This window comes from Muscardinus avellanarius (assembly GCF_963383645.1).
Source record: "Muscardinus avellanarius genome assembly, chromosome: 9".
Taxonomy (NCBI): domain Eukaryota; kingdom Metazoa; phylum Chordata; class Mammalia; order Rodentia; family Gliridae; genus Muscardinus; species Muscardinus avellanarius.
Genome location: NC_137795.1, coordinates 26,009,833 through 26,024,987, shown reverse-complemented (window position 1 = coordinate 26,024,987; position 15,155 = coordinate 26,009,833). Strand labels below are relative to the sequence as shown.

The window sequence follows — 15,155 nt, the reverse complement described above, 5'->3', positions numbered from 1 at the left end:
CCAGAGAACATAGGTGTTTTAGCTTTTTTTTTTCTTTTTTTTTTTACTTTTCTTTTTTCTTTTTTTTTTTTTGGTGGTACTGGGGTTCCTGGAAGCCCGTCTATCTCCGGGCTACACTCCCAGACCTATTTTATTTTTGGAAACAGGGTCTCCTAAGCCAGCACGGCTGGCTTCGAACCTGCGCGATCCTCCTGTCTCTGCCTCCAAGCGCGGGGATTACAAGCGTGCGCCACCACGCCCGGCTAGCTTTGATGCATCTTTGAAATGTAGTTTTGGAAACTGTATAAACTTGAATTAGTTGTGAGAAGTCCCAAGTCCCAGGCTGGGCTGTTGATTCCCTGATGTCTACTTGTTCTCTTACCACATTTCCACATTTTCTGTGTTCTGTAGCATTTGATTGTGTGTGTGTGTGTGTGTGTGTGTGTGTGTGTGTGTGTGTGTTTTATAACTAAGGCAATCCTCATACTTGGGAAGCTGAGATAGGAGAATCGTAGTATGAGGACAGCACAGCCTCAGCTATGTAGTGAGGCCTTCTGCAGCTTAGTGAGACCCTGTTTCAAAATAAAGATTTAAAAATAAGGCTGGGGGTAAAGCTTGGAGGTAGAATGCCTCTGGGTTCCATCCCCAGTACCTCAAAAACAAAAACAAGGTAGTCCTTTATCAATATAGATTACTTGAGAGAGACTGCAAAAGAACATAAAAATCACCCCTATTCCACTATTCTGGTATGGATGAAAATTGTTAACATTTTAGTACATTTTTTTCTAGTCTTTTCCACACATGTACAAATACACATAACTCAAACACAGCAATATAGGAGTTGGCGACTCACCTTTTTAATTTGCTCCGTCCCTACTTAGATTCATTATCTCCTGCTCAGTTCTCTTCATGGAAGAGATTATTTTTTAAAATATCTTGGAGTTTCCACTTAGAACGAAGGTTCTTCCTCTTACCAAAGGCAGAATGTCCATTTAGTGAAACCCGTGACACAATTACTTTTATGATAGAAAAGGCTGTGAAATCACCGCTCATCCAGACTTCTGAACAATCTTGAAAATTTTGCAATCAAGGCGGCTTTTGAATCTCACACTTATTAGAAGCTAAGGAGGGAAGCAGGGCAGTGTGCACTGATAACACAATTCCCAGAGCTCCGTGCTTGGGAAGAGCTGGGAAGCGGTGTGAGTGTGCAGAGGGAGACATTGCACAGTTGTTATGGGGCCTCCTAATTTCACATAGGATGATTAATAAATAGCTGTGAAGTGAGTCAGCTGGGTTGTTGCTGCAGCAAGAAGCTGTTGCTGAATCTCCCTGGGTTATATTTTGTCTGAGGAATGAGGGTAAAATGGGGCATGAGCTCACTCAAGGTCTCATTCCTCCTTCTTACCCTTGCAGGGGCTTGGGGAAAGAAAATAAGTGCTCAAGCAGGTACCTGATTGTGGCAGCTGCCGTGAGAGGGCTGCTATCTCATATTTACCCATGATTCGTGTTTCAAAAAGATGTAGAGTTTTCTTAAAAAGTCAGTAAGTTCTCAACAAGAAATATAATATTTAAACTTGAAACAGCTAAAGAAAACCCCCACATTTTCTAAATCAAACATTCTGTATTTTTAATTTTAGAGAAATATTAGAAAATGCAGCACATGAAAGATAATTTAAAAACCTCCAACAAATAATCAGAGATGTTCAGTGTTGCTAACTAACCTCTTGTCTTCCCCTCACACTTTTTTCTTTGCTTTTGTTTTTCTTTTCTCGACTTTGTGGGTATTATTAATTGCCTGTTTTGGCCATTTAGGAATCTTGACCCTCTCTATTATAAATAATGTTCCAATGAACATCCATGTAGCTAAGTCTTTGTATAGAACCTAAATTACTCCTTTGAGAAAACATCCAGCAAGGCTTAGGGTTAGGTCAACTGGTGTATACTTGTGAGACCTGTTATCCACATCACTAAAATGATATTGAGATATGTTAGTATGTAACACATACTAATTTTACCTTATTGATAATAATGTGTGCTCCTTTACTCAATTTTAACACTTCCTAATTTGATACAAAGGGAAAGAATAATACCATATTTCAACTTTTAATATTATAATGAAATGAAATTAAGCTTTATTTTCTTATTGCACATTTTAAGTTTCTTTTTCAGCCTGGTATGGTGGGTGACACATGCCAGTAATCGTAGGACTTGAGAACCCGAGACAGGAGGATCATAAGTTCAAGGCCAGCATCAGCAACTTACCAAGACCCACAGAAATTTAGTGAGATCCTGTTTCAAAATAAAAAAAAATAAAAAAGGCTGGAGTGTAGCTCAGAGGCAGAATGACCCTGGGTTCTATTCTCAGCACCCACCTCCATACAAAGTTTCTTTAATAAACTGGCAATTCATTTCCTCTCTCCCCAATTTTGCAGATGATTTTCATTATAGAGTAACATTTTGTTATATGTTGCAAATACTTCAATATATTTGTATTGGGCTATCTAAATTATATAGCTGTAAATTTTGTTCTTTTTTTTATGGTGCTGGAGATTGAACCTAGAGGTATTCGACCTCTGAGGTACACTCCTAGCCTTTTTTATTTTTTGTTTTGAAACAGGGTTTCACTAGGTTTCTGAGAGTCTCAGTAAGTTGATGAGGCTGATCTTGAGTCTGTGATCCTCCGGTCTCAGCTTCCCAAGTACTGGGATTCCACTTGTGAGCCATCACACCTGATTTAAATTTTATATTTAAGGAAGGTCATGACACTCCTGAAGACAAGAAACAAATCTGAAGCAGATGTTTAAGTAATTGTCTGGAGGTTTTTATTTATTTTATTTTTTATTTTTATTTTCATTTTTATTTTATTTTATATATATATTTTTAAATTTATTTTTATTGGTGCATTGTAATCATATATCACATTGGAATACAAGACTTGAGAGGATATACAAGCACACATCCAGTCCCCATCCCATTCCCTCCCCACCTTCTCTCTCGATCCCATGTTTGTTTGTGATTAACTTTGATACATTTGTTTATGTACCTCCTGCATTTTAAAGAGGCTCCATCCTCCCCTATTCCATACCATCTGATTGGTCACCTTAATTGCTTCACTATAGGGCCCTTTCTATAGCTCAACCTCTTCCTGTTGCCCCTTTCCTCCTAGTTATTGCTGATTAGGGGAAGCCTCTGGTTTTTATTTTCTGCGATATTTCTCTGTGCATGCCGCGTTGAGAGTACTGATCCCACTCTTGACGGCCCCAGTAGTGGCCTGGCTACTCGGTGGACTGATCCAGACCTCGCTGGCTCAAGCAGCGGCCTTGCCTCACGGGAGGCCCCGATTCTGGTCTTGCTGGCCCCAATACCGGCCTAACCCCTCAGCTGGCTCCAATCTTGGCCTTGGTGGCCCCAGCACTGGCCTAGCCTCAAGGCAGGCTCCGATCCCAGCCTCGGAGGCCTTAGTAGCGGCCTTGCCTCACAGAAGGCTCTGATGCCGGCCACTGGCCCCGGCACCGGCCTAGCCTCAAGGCAGGCTCCGATCCCGGCCTTGGAGGCCCCAGCACCGACCTTGCCTCACGGCAACCTCCAATGCTGGCCGCTGGCCCCGGTATCGGCCTAACCCCTCGGCAGGCTCCAATCCCGGCCTTGGAGACCCCAGTAGCGGCCTTGCCTCACGGCAGGCTCCAATATCGGCCATTGGCCCCAGTATTGGCCTAACCCCTCGGCAGGCTCTGATCCCGGCTTCGGAGGCCCCAGCACCAGCCTTGCCTCATGGCAGTCTCCGATCCCGGCCTCGTTGGCCCCAGCACTGGCCTAACCCCTCGGCAGGCTCCAATCTCGACCTCGGAGGCCTCTGTAGCGGCCTTGCCTCACGGAAGGCTCCGATGCCGGCCGCTGGCACTGGCACCGGCCTAACCCCTCGGCAGGCTCTTATCCCGGCCTCAGAGTCCCCAGCACTCGCCTAGCCTCACGGCAGGCTCTGATCCCGGCCTCGCTGGCCCCAGCACCGGCCTAACCCCTCGGCAGGCTCCAATTTTGGCCTCGGAGGCCTCAGTAGCGGCCTTGCTTCATGGAAGGCTCTGATGCCGGCCACTGGCACCGGCACTGGCCTAACCCCTCGGCAGGCTCTGATCCCAGCCTTGGAGGCCCCAGCACCGGCCTTGCCTCACGGCTGGCTCTGATGCCGGCCATTGGCCCGAGCACTGGCCTAACCCTTCGGCAGGCTCTGATCCTGGCCTTGGAGGCCCCAGTAGCAGCCTTGCCTCACGGCAGGCTCCAATCCTGGCCTCGCTGGCCCCAGCACCGGCCTAACCCCTCGGCAGGCTCCGATCCCGGCCTCGGGGGCCTCAGTAGTGGCCTTGCCTCACAGAAGGCTTTGATGCTGGCTGCTGGCCCCAGCACCGGCCTAACCCTCGGCAGGCTCCAATCCCGGCCTTGGAGGCCCCAGCACCGGCCTTGCCTCATGGCAGGCTCTGATCCCGGCCTTGCTGGCCCCAGCACTGGCCTAACCCCTCGGCAGGCTCTGATCCTGGCCTCGGAGGCCCCAGCACTGGCCTTGCCTCACAGCAGGCTCTGATGCTGCCTTGTTGGCCCCAGCATTGGCCTAACCCCTTGGCAGGCTCCGATCCCGGCCTTGGAGGCCCCAGCACCGGCCTTGCTTCATGGTAAGCTCTAATCCTGGCCTTGCTGGCCCCGGCACCGGCCTAACCCCTTGGCAGGCTCCAATCCCGGCCTTGATGGTCCCAGCGCTGGCCTTGCCTCACGGCAGGCTCCAATCCCGGCCTCAGAGGCCCCAGCACCGGCCTTGCCTCACGGCAGGCTCCAATGTTGGCCATTGGCCCCGGCCCCAGCCTAACCCCTTGGCAGGCTCTGATCCCAGCCTTGGAGGCCCCAGCACTGGCCTTGTGTCACAGCAGGCTCAGATCCTGGCCTCACTGGCCCCAGCACCGGCCTAACCCCTTGGCAGGCTCCGATCCCGGCCTTGGAGGCTCCAGCACCGGCCTTGCCTCACGGCTGGCTCCAATCCCAGCTTTGCTTTGCTGTGTCCGTCACCGGCCTCACCCCTCGGCAGGCTCCAATCCGAGCATCCTCTTCGCCCAACCAATTGTCCCACGTTCTTGAGGGTTCATGGTGTTAGCATTCTGCCTCTGGGGTTATTATTTCAAAGGTTCCAGGTGTAATGCATCAAATCTCTGCCTCCCCTGAGTACTGGCTACTGCCATTGCCACTGCCCCCACCATTTCAAATCTCTCCCAAGTTCTCTTTCCACTCTGAATGTTGTCCAGTGTTCCTAAGCATGTGCAACAGTAGCATTCGACATTTCGTGTAATTTCTCCAAAAACCATAAGGTTGGTAGGATCCGATTTCTGCTTCTCCTGAATACAAGTCTCCACCGCCATTGTGGAGACCACTTTCAACACTGCCTTTCTCCTAGGTCTTTGCTAAACTCTCTCCCTACAGGTGATGTCCAAGATTCTTAACAATGTAGAGAAGAAGCAGTCCTCCTTTGCGGGGAATTTTTCCAAAAGTTCCATTTCATTTGGATACGTTTTGTCTGCATCTCCAGTATCCTGGCATCCGCCACAGCCTCCTTGACCCCTCTCCGATATTTTTCTTTTTCTTTTTCTTTTTCTTTTCCTTTTCCTTTTTTTTTTTTTTTTAAATAAGAGAAGATAGTATGTGTGGTTTGAGGAGGTTGTGGGATCAGGCACTCAGTAGCACTGTCACTCGGGCCCGGTTTCCCCAGGGGACCAGCGTGCTCCGCACAACTCCGCCTGGGGCCCAGAGTCCTGCGACCTGGGCCCGGCTCTTCCAGGGGTCTTGAGTGCCCCACCTGAACCCCGCCCGGGACCCAGGGTCTTACGACTGGGCCTGGTTTCTCCAGGGGTCTGGCGTGCTCCACGTGGTCCAGCCCGGGACCCAGAGTCCTGTGACCCGGGCCCCGGCTCTTCCGGGGTCCGGCGTGTCCTGCCTGATCCCACCCGGAACCCAGGGTCTTACAACCGGGTCCCGGTTTCTCCAGGGGTCTGGCATGCACCCTTCATTTTTATTTTTTATTTTTTGTGGTACTGAGGATGGAACCCAGGGGGCATTCTACTTCCAAGCTACACCCCAGTCCTATTTTTTATTCTTTATTTTGTAACAGGGTCTCACTAAGTTGCAAAGAGCCTCTCTAAGTAGTAGCCGAGACTGTCCTTAAACCATAATCCTCCTGTCTCAGCCTCCGAAATTCTGAGATTACAGTGGTGTGCTACCACACCCGGTGTTGTCTGGAGCATTTTACACTTGACATTTTACCCACTTTTCATTGAAGGAAATATACCTACTAAGAAGTCTACATATTATTAATTAGGCAATTAGATAAATTTTGACAAATTAAATATACTCGTGAAACTAGGACCAAGTTCAAGAAATATTCTGTCAGCAGCTTCTTTGCCCCCACCCCTTGATCCTTGACATGTGTCAGCAGACTTGTTGTGCCTGTTCTTGTTCTTCATAAATGTATTCTCTTTCTGTGTCTGTTTTCTTCTCTTGGGTATGACTTTATGCTTACAAGACCATTCACATTATGTGTACTTATAGATGTTCATTTTTCTTTTGTATAAAATTCCTTAGAGTGACTATACCAACATTTTTAAATTCATACTGCTGCTGATGGGTATTTGGTAGTTTCAAATTTTTGGTTACAAAGAGTGCTGCTCTGAATATTCTCATTTATGTCTCGGTATCTTTTGTGTTGGAGTAGAGTTGAAATTTTAACAAATGTTCATACATTTTCTTTAAAGTGTTCTCCACCTACATCTCTCGAGCAAAGTAAAGAGCAATGCAGGCTTGAAATACATGGCGATTCTGTTTTCTTTTTCCCTGGCATTGCCTTTATTATGATGAGAGCAATGAAGTTCTCCAAGGTTCTGGGTTTTGATTTAAATTGCAAATGATGACTAATGACTGCTTCAGGCTGAGGCCTCATTCCTTTTTTTTTTTTTTTTTTTTTTTTTGTGTGTGCTGGGGATTGAACCCAGAGGCATTCTACCTTTGAGCTAGACCCCCGAGCTCAATTTTATTTCTGATTGGAAACAGGGTCTCACCGAGTTGATGAGAGTGTTAGTACTTGCTGAGTCTGTCTTCAAACTTGCAATCCTCCTGTCTCAGCCTCCCAAGTCCTGGGATTACAGGCATGCACCACCATGCCTCCATGATGCTCAGCTCTGGGCTCTCATTTCTAAATGAAGAATTAAGTCTTCCATCCTATTATTGTCTTCTTTATCAGCTCTTCTTGAATAGTAAGCAGAAGGCCTGAATTGTCTGAGGAAGAAGTTGATTAACTTATTGCACTTAAAGAAATCTTAGGTTTACTAGTTTAATGAGAAACACATCCTTGGGGTTAGAAATTAGACTTCGGCCCTGTGGATACGTGAGTTGAGGTTGAGAGATGTACCAAATCTGGATCGTGCTGCTGTGTGATCTTCTGGTAGAATTAAATAAGAGGCTTAAAAAAAAACAAAAAACTTATAGCTGCCTTTTACCAGCTTTATGTCTGATTTTTTCTCTCTCTAGATTCTTTGGCTGACATGAATTTTGAAGTTCTGCCATATTCACTTATCAGCCTGTGGCAAATGCAGTCCTCACCAGAGTTAAGATGAAAGTCTGATAGTTAAAAAAAATATCATGTGCTACAAAAAAAATGCCCTGCGTTTTAAAGGAATTGCAAGGCTTACCTTTCTTTATTTCTTACTTTTTCTATATGTAATGAAAATTTTAAATTCTTAAATTGTTTAATTCTTCAAGTATCCATACATCTATTTAAAATTATCAATATATCCCCAAGTGTGTCATGCGAATAATTTGATGACTAAAGGAGAGGCAAATATTTGCTGGTTTATTTCCAATTTTATGGGTATCTCTGCAAACTTTGAATCACTTTCTACTTCTTTCATAAACATGGGCTAAATATTAATCTTCACAGAAACTCCCATGAGTATTACACAGATGAAAAATTGATGCTGAGAGAGAAGCCTGTAGTATAGTAGTTCCTGTCCATTTTTCCTGCCCTTTATCTGTTTATTTTCATTCTCATTTCTTTGATATCCTTTATCATTGTATCTGCCATTAAATCATTAATTAAGACATGAGTCATAAGTTGATGAGCAAGAATGTAATGTTCCAGAATGATAATCTGGCAACAGTTAACCAGAGCATAAAAAGTCAGAATCCACCTTGGCAAAGTGCTGGCCTCTGCTGCCCCTGTCTTGTTTGCAACTATACATGTTTACCTTTTGCATCTTGTTTCTTGGGGCCACATTGCCAGGCCCCATGTGGATACCCCATTGTCCTTTCCTCTGAGTCCTGATCCTGATCAGAAGGACAGAAGGACGCTTGCTACTGCTACCCCAGGGAAACAGTGACAGCAGCCAACATACTCTGTCAGCAGAAGATAGTGCCTGGAAGTCTTGCTCCATTCGTTGTTCTCATAATTGCAGTGTGCTAGGCTTCAAAGGTGCTGCCCCCAACAAGGTTCAGCCCCTGTCTCTAGGGCAAACATCTGATTACAAACCCTGAGAGATGCTGTGGCAGGCCAGGGGCGGGGAGTTGAGCTGCCTTGGAGGATGGGCACTATGGCTGGGATCTGGAATAACTCCCTGAGCTCATGTGTTGAGTGTCTGGCCCCAGTGCAACAAGGTTCAGAAGTAGAGCTTTTAGGCAGTGATTGAAGCATGGGGGCTCTAATCTCATCATTGAATTAGTCTATTGGAAGGACTGAACATTCAGATGGATTTGCTAGGTGATAAGTGTAGGCAGGTAGGACGTGGCTGGAGGAGACTGGCATTGGGGGTATGCTTTGGAGGAGCATTATTTCTCCTCATACCTTCTCTTTCTCTCTACTTCCATCACTCTGCCATCATGATGTTTCTCTCTTGGTGCCAGCCCATCATGGACTGAACCTCTGAAATCATGAACCAAATAAACCTTTCCTCCTCTAAGGTGTTCTTGTCAGATATTTTGGGTATGGCAACAAAAATATGAGTAACACAGGCAGGAGAGGGTTGAGCATCATTCTTCTTTGCACTCAGTGCTTTGACTCAGAGAAAGACATTTGGGGTTGGTCTTTTAGATACCTGGCTTTGTAGAAGATTTATGAGCAGATGCTTCTAGCATACCTAAGTGGGACAGTATGAAGAACACTATTTTTTTCAAAATATGAAGATCAGTGGTTTATTAGGAAATCCCCAACCCAAACACCAGAAGCCCCGCTGCCCTCACACCACACATTCTTGGGCAGAAATAAATAAGGTGGCATTCAGTAAACCCATCTGCTAAGGAGCGCTGGGGGAAGGTCTGCCTCTGCCCACCTAGGGGCTGGCTATGGCTCTTTATGGGACTTGGGGGTGGGGAGGGGGAGACTGTAGCCACCACCCCTTTCTGGTCTGGTCCTGGGGCAGTCTGTAGCTGGTTCACAATCTCTGAGGTGTGATCTCACATCAGCACAGTCTGGCCTGACCCAGAGAGAGAGACCCATCCCCACCAGACCCAGCCCTGGCCTCCACCGGAGGATCCCCTCTTAGGCTCCTGCTCCCATTTCTAACTGCGCGGCCTAGAGAGCCAACACCTCCTCCCCATCTATGAGGACCACTGTGGGGAAAGGAGGCTTTGCAGTCATATTTTTCTTCTTTTTTCTCCTGTGGCTCGGGCAGAGGGGTGACCCTTGCCAGGTGCTGGTCAGTGGGCCATCAGCTCAGTGCTCTTCTTTCGCTCCTGTTGCTTCTCCCAGTCTCCCTCAGACTCATAAGTGCAGAGCAGGTAGAAGTATAGGATGGCAGATGGGCCCCACCCAGAAGACCCAGTGTGAGGGGCTGAAATGATTCATGACCACTGTGGGCCGAAAGAGCAGGCTGGGTTCATGGAACAGCCGGTGAGTAGATCCCCACGAGGTGGCCCAGCGTGACTGACAGGCCAGTGGACAGGGCTGGGGAGCCCACAGGGCTGGTGCGGCAGGAGTCAGTGGAAGAAAAGATGCAGAGCACCAGCTGGAAGGTCAGAATCGGCAGCACCATCACAGCCTGGCCTGGCATTGTTGACAGCCAGGTTGCCTGGGGCACTGAGCGGTGCCACCCCATAGAGGATGCCCCTGCAATGGCACCCACCAGCTGGGCTGCCACGTAAAAGACTGCCTGGAGCAGCAAGATCTGGTTGCTGATGAGGAGGGCCAGAGTGATGGCAGGGTTGATGTGGCTACCGTTCAGGGGCCCCAGGGACTGGGCCATGGTGCCTATGGCCAGACCGAAGGCCAGTGAGATCTGCAGAATGGTGGGCAGCGCCAACAGCCACTTGAAGTCCAAACTGAGGCCAAAGAAAACAAAGATGAGGGTGGCCAGGAACTCAGCCACATGGCCTTGAGGAAGGCCAGGGAACACACCTCCTTCTTCATGGTGGGCGCGGACGCAGGTTGGCCCAGGGGTTGCTCTGTGGGCTTCAGTGAGCAGTGCTGCACCCACTCGGTGGCTGGCTGCCTGCCTGGCCCAGCCCGGGCAGGGGCACGGTATATAGAGCAGGGGCGTCCCGCAGCAGGACGGGCACGGGGGAGGGGGCAAAGGGTGGCTCCCCAGCCCCGGGGGGGTGCACACGCTGCAGCCCCTGAAGAACACTATTGCTTTTAACATTGCTTCAGTTTTCTGTGCTCCATGACTGTTTGCTTTTATTCTGTGTGTGTGTGTGTGTGTGTGTGTGTGTGTGTGTGTGTGTGGTGATGGTATTGGGAATAAACCCAGGGATATTCTATTCCAAGCCCTACTTTTTTTTTTTTTTTAACTTGGAAACAGGGTCTGACTAAGGAGGTGAGGCTGGCTTTGAACCTGTGATCCTCCTGTCTCAGCCTCCCAAGTACTGGGATTACAGGCTTGCACCACCATGCACGGCTCTGCTTTTATTCTCATGAAATTAAGATCAAATATATGTGATTTTTGGATTCTCAAAGCATCTATGCCATTGTGTTTTGGGTTTTCCTCTGTGGTTTGAACCTTCTTGGAAGACTAGGTTCTCGATTTTTTGATTGATTTTTTTCAGACTAATTTATTTGTTAACTTGCATGAGACTTTTTAGGTGTTTATTCCTGTGGTCAGCCTAGCAAGGAGGGAGAAAGAGAAGTTCAGGATTTGGAATCAATAGCAACTGGTTTTCAGTGAGGTTGGCCTGAGGCACAGCACAGAAAGGAATGAGGCCCTCAAAGGCCCCAGCCTTTTGATTTTGACTTAATTACATGATAAATTGTATATCTTCATGAGCTGATCAGCCTAATTCATTACTTACGTGTTCTCATTTTTAAGTGTTCTTGTGGAAAGTTGGCTTTATATTTGGGTTTCCAGATTTGTGTATGTGGTCCTGGGGGTTGAACTCAGGGGTATTTTATCTCTGGGCTAAACCCCCAGGCCTATTTCATTTTTATTTTTTGAAATAGAGTCTCACTAAGTTATGAGGCTCTCACTAAGTTACCGAGGCTGACCTCAAACCTGCAATCCTCCGTCTCAGCCGTCTAAGACAGAGCTTACAGGTGTGCACCACTGTGCCTGGGCAGAATATGTATTTCTGAGGAAAATATTTCAAAAAATAATGAAATAAAATCTCTCCCAGCCCTGATGAAAATCCTGATGTATTTGCTCATTATTTTGATTATCAAAACCTTCAAATAGGAACACAGTCAGACAGTTTCACAGTGGCCAAGGAAGTATTTTGCCAAAACTGTTGGCATATTCTGTGGTTTCCATAGGCAAGATACTTTATTTTTATGTGGCTCATATTGAAAATGGCATACCCCCCACTTACCCTTTCCCCACTCCCAACAATGAGTGTCCAGGTTGACCATGCTACATTCATACTTTTACACATATTCGAATGTAGCTCCTCCATTAATCAACCTCAGCCTTCTTCCTCTCCTACCTTTCCATTCTAGCTTTGCTGAAGTTTCCCCTCCATTATCTGGAATCCCTCTGGTATCCCTAATACTCCCTAGTTTGGGCATATTAGAGAAAACATATGTCCCTTCTCTGTATCTGTGCTTGGCTGATCTCACTTAACATAATGTTCTCCAGGTCTTTTCATCTTCTTGCAAATGACATGATTTTGTTCTTTTTTACTGCTGAGTAGAATTCCATTGTGTGTATTTCCCATAATTTTGTAATCCAAAACGGCATGGTAATGGCACAACATCAGGCATACAGACCAATGGAACAGAATAGAAGATACAGAAACAATCCCATGCACCTATAGTTAATTGATCTGTGACAAAGGAAAGGGGCCAAACTCATACACTGGAGAGAAGACAGCCTTTTCAACAAAGGGTGCTGGGAAAACTGGCTATCCATTTGTAGAAAGATGAAACTAAATCCTTACCTCTCACCATACACAGGAATCAACTTGAGATGGATCAAAGACTTAGAAATTTGACCAGAGACTGTGAAGCTATTAGAAAAGGGCATAGGCTCAACACTCCAACATATAGACACAGGCAGTAACTTTCTCAGCAAGACCTCCAAAGCACAGGAAATTAAAACAAGAATTAACAAGTGGGATGTCATCAAACTAAAAAGTTTCTTTTCATCAAAGGAAACCATCAAGAACCTAAATAGAGCCAGGTGTGGTGGCGCATGCTTGTAATCCCAGCATTTGGGAAGCTGAGACCTGAGGATCGCGGTTCGCGGACAGCCTCACCTACTTAGTGATGCCTTCTGCAACTCAGTGAGACCCTATTTCAAAATAAAGAATTAAAAATTGGGCAGGGGTGTACTCGGAGGTCAAATGCCTCTGGGTTCCATCCCCAGACCCTCAAAAAGAGAGAGAGAGAGAGAGAGAGAGAGAGAGAGAGTGAGCCTACAGAATGGGAGATCTACACTAGTAAAACAAATAACCCAATCAAGAAATGGGCAACTGAATTGAATAAAGACTTTGCAAAAGAAGAGCTACAAATGGCCAATAGATACATGAAAAGATGTTCAACATCATTAACCATCAGGGAGATGCAAATCAAAACCATGCTGAGATTCTGTCTAACCCCACTCAGAGTGGCAAGCATAGAGAAATCAAATAACAAATGCTGGCGAGGATGTGGAGAAAGAGGAACTCTTTTACACTGTTGGTGGGAGTGCAAACTAGTTCAGCTGCTATAGAGATCAGTGTGGAGATTCCTTAGAAACTGGGAATGGATCCACCATATGATCCGGCTATACTACTCCTGGGTATCTTTCAAAAGGGGTTGAAATCAGAGAACTACAGTAACATATGCATACCCATGTTCATAGCAGCACAATTCATAATAGCCAAAATACGGAACCAACCTAGGTTTTCATAAACAGATGTAGGAAAGATACTTTAAAGCCAGGAATTTTCAGTAAATACTTGCTAGGGAACACAACATACTGAATAGTGATTTAAAAGTATAAATTTTCATCATCATTTCATTATTACTTTTTCTTAAAACTCTAAGAAAGCTTTTAGAATGAAAGATTTCATTACATAAAAACAAAACTTTTAGGAATTAAAATGCAGGTGAGTACAACTACATATATTTTGCACTAGCTTTTTTTTTTTTTTTGTGGTACAGGGGTTCCTGGAAGCCCTTCTACTTCCGGGCTACACTCCCAGACCTATTTTTATATTTTTATTTGGAAACAGGGTCTCCTAAGCCAGTGCGCGCGGCTGGCTTCGAACCTGCGCGATCCTCCTGTCTCTGCCTCCCAAGCGCGGGGATTAGAAGCGTGCGCCACCACGCCCGGCTATTTTGCACTAGCTTTAAAAATCTTATCTTTAGGTTCTGGGCGTGGTGGCGCACGCTTGAGATCCCAGCACTTGGGAGGCTGAGACAGGAGGATCACACAGGTTTGAAGCCAGCTTCAGCTACTTAGTGAGACCCTGTTTCCAAATAAAGTATAAAAAAGGTCTGGGAGTGTAGCTTGAAGGTAGAAAAGTCCCTGGGTTCCACCCCAAGTACCACACCAAAAAAAAAAAAAAAAAAAAAGAAACCCCCAAAACAAAAAAACTTATCTGTATAGGACAGGGTATATACAGGATTTACCTATTGATTATTTTTCTATTAATGCCAATTAAATTAGAATTTGAGAGATTGAGATGAGGATTGCAGATTTGAGGCAATTTACCATAATTAGTGTGGTAATTTAGCAAGACCCTGTTTCAAAATAAAAAGTAAAAAAGGGCTGGGAGTATAGCTGAGTGGTAGAATGCTGAGATCCAATTTCTGGTACATAACCCTCTGACCTCCCCCCACTAGAACTTACATTTTTGCATATACTTTTATATTTTTGAACAATAAATTTCAAGTTTATTTAGGTAAGCCCATTTAAAAGGTTATAAAATGCACAGGAAACTGAAAATGAATATTTTGAGACCACTCAAATATAAATGATAGAAAAAGACAGGTAAGCCAAACTTTGCCAGAAGAGAGGTAGAGGGAGACTGAAATGTCAGCACACAGAGGAGGTGATTAGATCACCAAAGAACAATTCTTGGAAACACTGTGAAATTTCATGGCTGTGTGCATGTCAGCAAGGGCAAGAAGGAGAGACACAGGGCCTTGGGATCTGTGGGGTTCTGATGTGTAAAGAAGAAGAGGTAGTGTATTGTCTGGGGCATGTGTTGGGCACAACAATAACTTAGAGTGAAAACAGAGACAGCTGCAGTTGGAGAAAAGACAAGTGCTAGAGGTAGCCACAAAGCAAAAGTGAATTGGTGAGGGGCCGAGTGCCCCTTGCAGTGTTTGGAGGGTGCTACCATCAGAGGTGCCATTGAAGAGCCTCTTTAACGTGGGGCAGACGAGGGGTGCAATGAAAGGAAACACAAGAGCACAGACATTAATGATTGTCATGGTTTTATTCCAAGGAATTTCTGAGCTCCTTGATAAGGAAGACAATGGCTTGATTATTATATAAAGAGGTCAGCACAGCAAAGATTGAGTCTTGGGATGGAAGATCTGTAGTTTGTGAAAATGGTTGTTTCTTGCCAGGCAAACACAGATTTGTGGTGTAGACTTGGAGATTAGGTTGAAAATATAAAAGATTAGTCTGTCCTCATCCTCTTGGACCACTCCTTCCTATGATTCCAGAGCCAGTAATGAACGGGAGGGAAAGCAAAAATGAGGCTCATTGAGGTAGGAGAATTTTGGAGGCTGAACC

General features: G+C 45.8%; 1 protein-coding gene and 1 pseudogene across 2 annotated transcripts in view; one reads left to right on the top strand and one right to left on the bottom strand.

The window, feature by feature from the left end:
• The window catches only part of GLI3 (GLI family zinc finger 3), a gene marked incomplete at both ends in the record, with an annotated part of 292,363 nt that overhangs the window by 60,271 nt on the left and 216,937 nt on the right, over nucleotides 1-15,155 (top strand). The window lies entirely within an intron of this gene.
• Nucleotides 9,697-10,405, bottom strand: LOC308267225 (aquaporin-5-like; annotated as a pseudogene). The gene has a single exon. The product of its transcript is annotated as an aquaporin-5-like (transcript).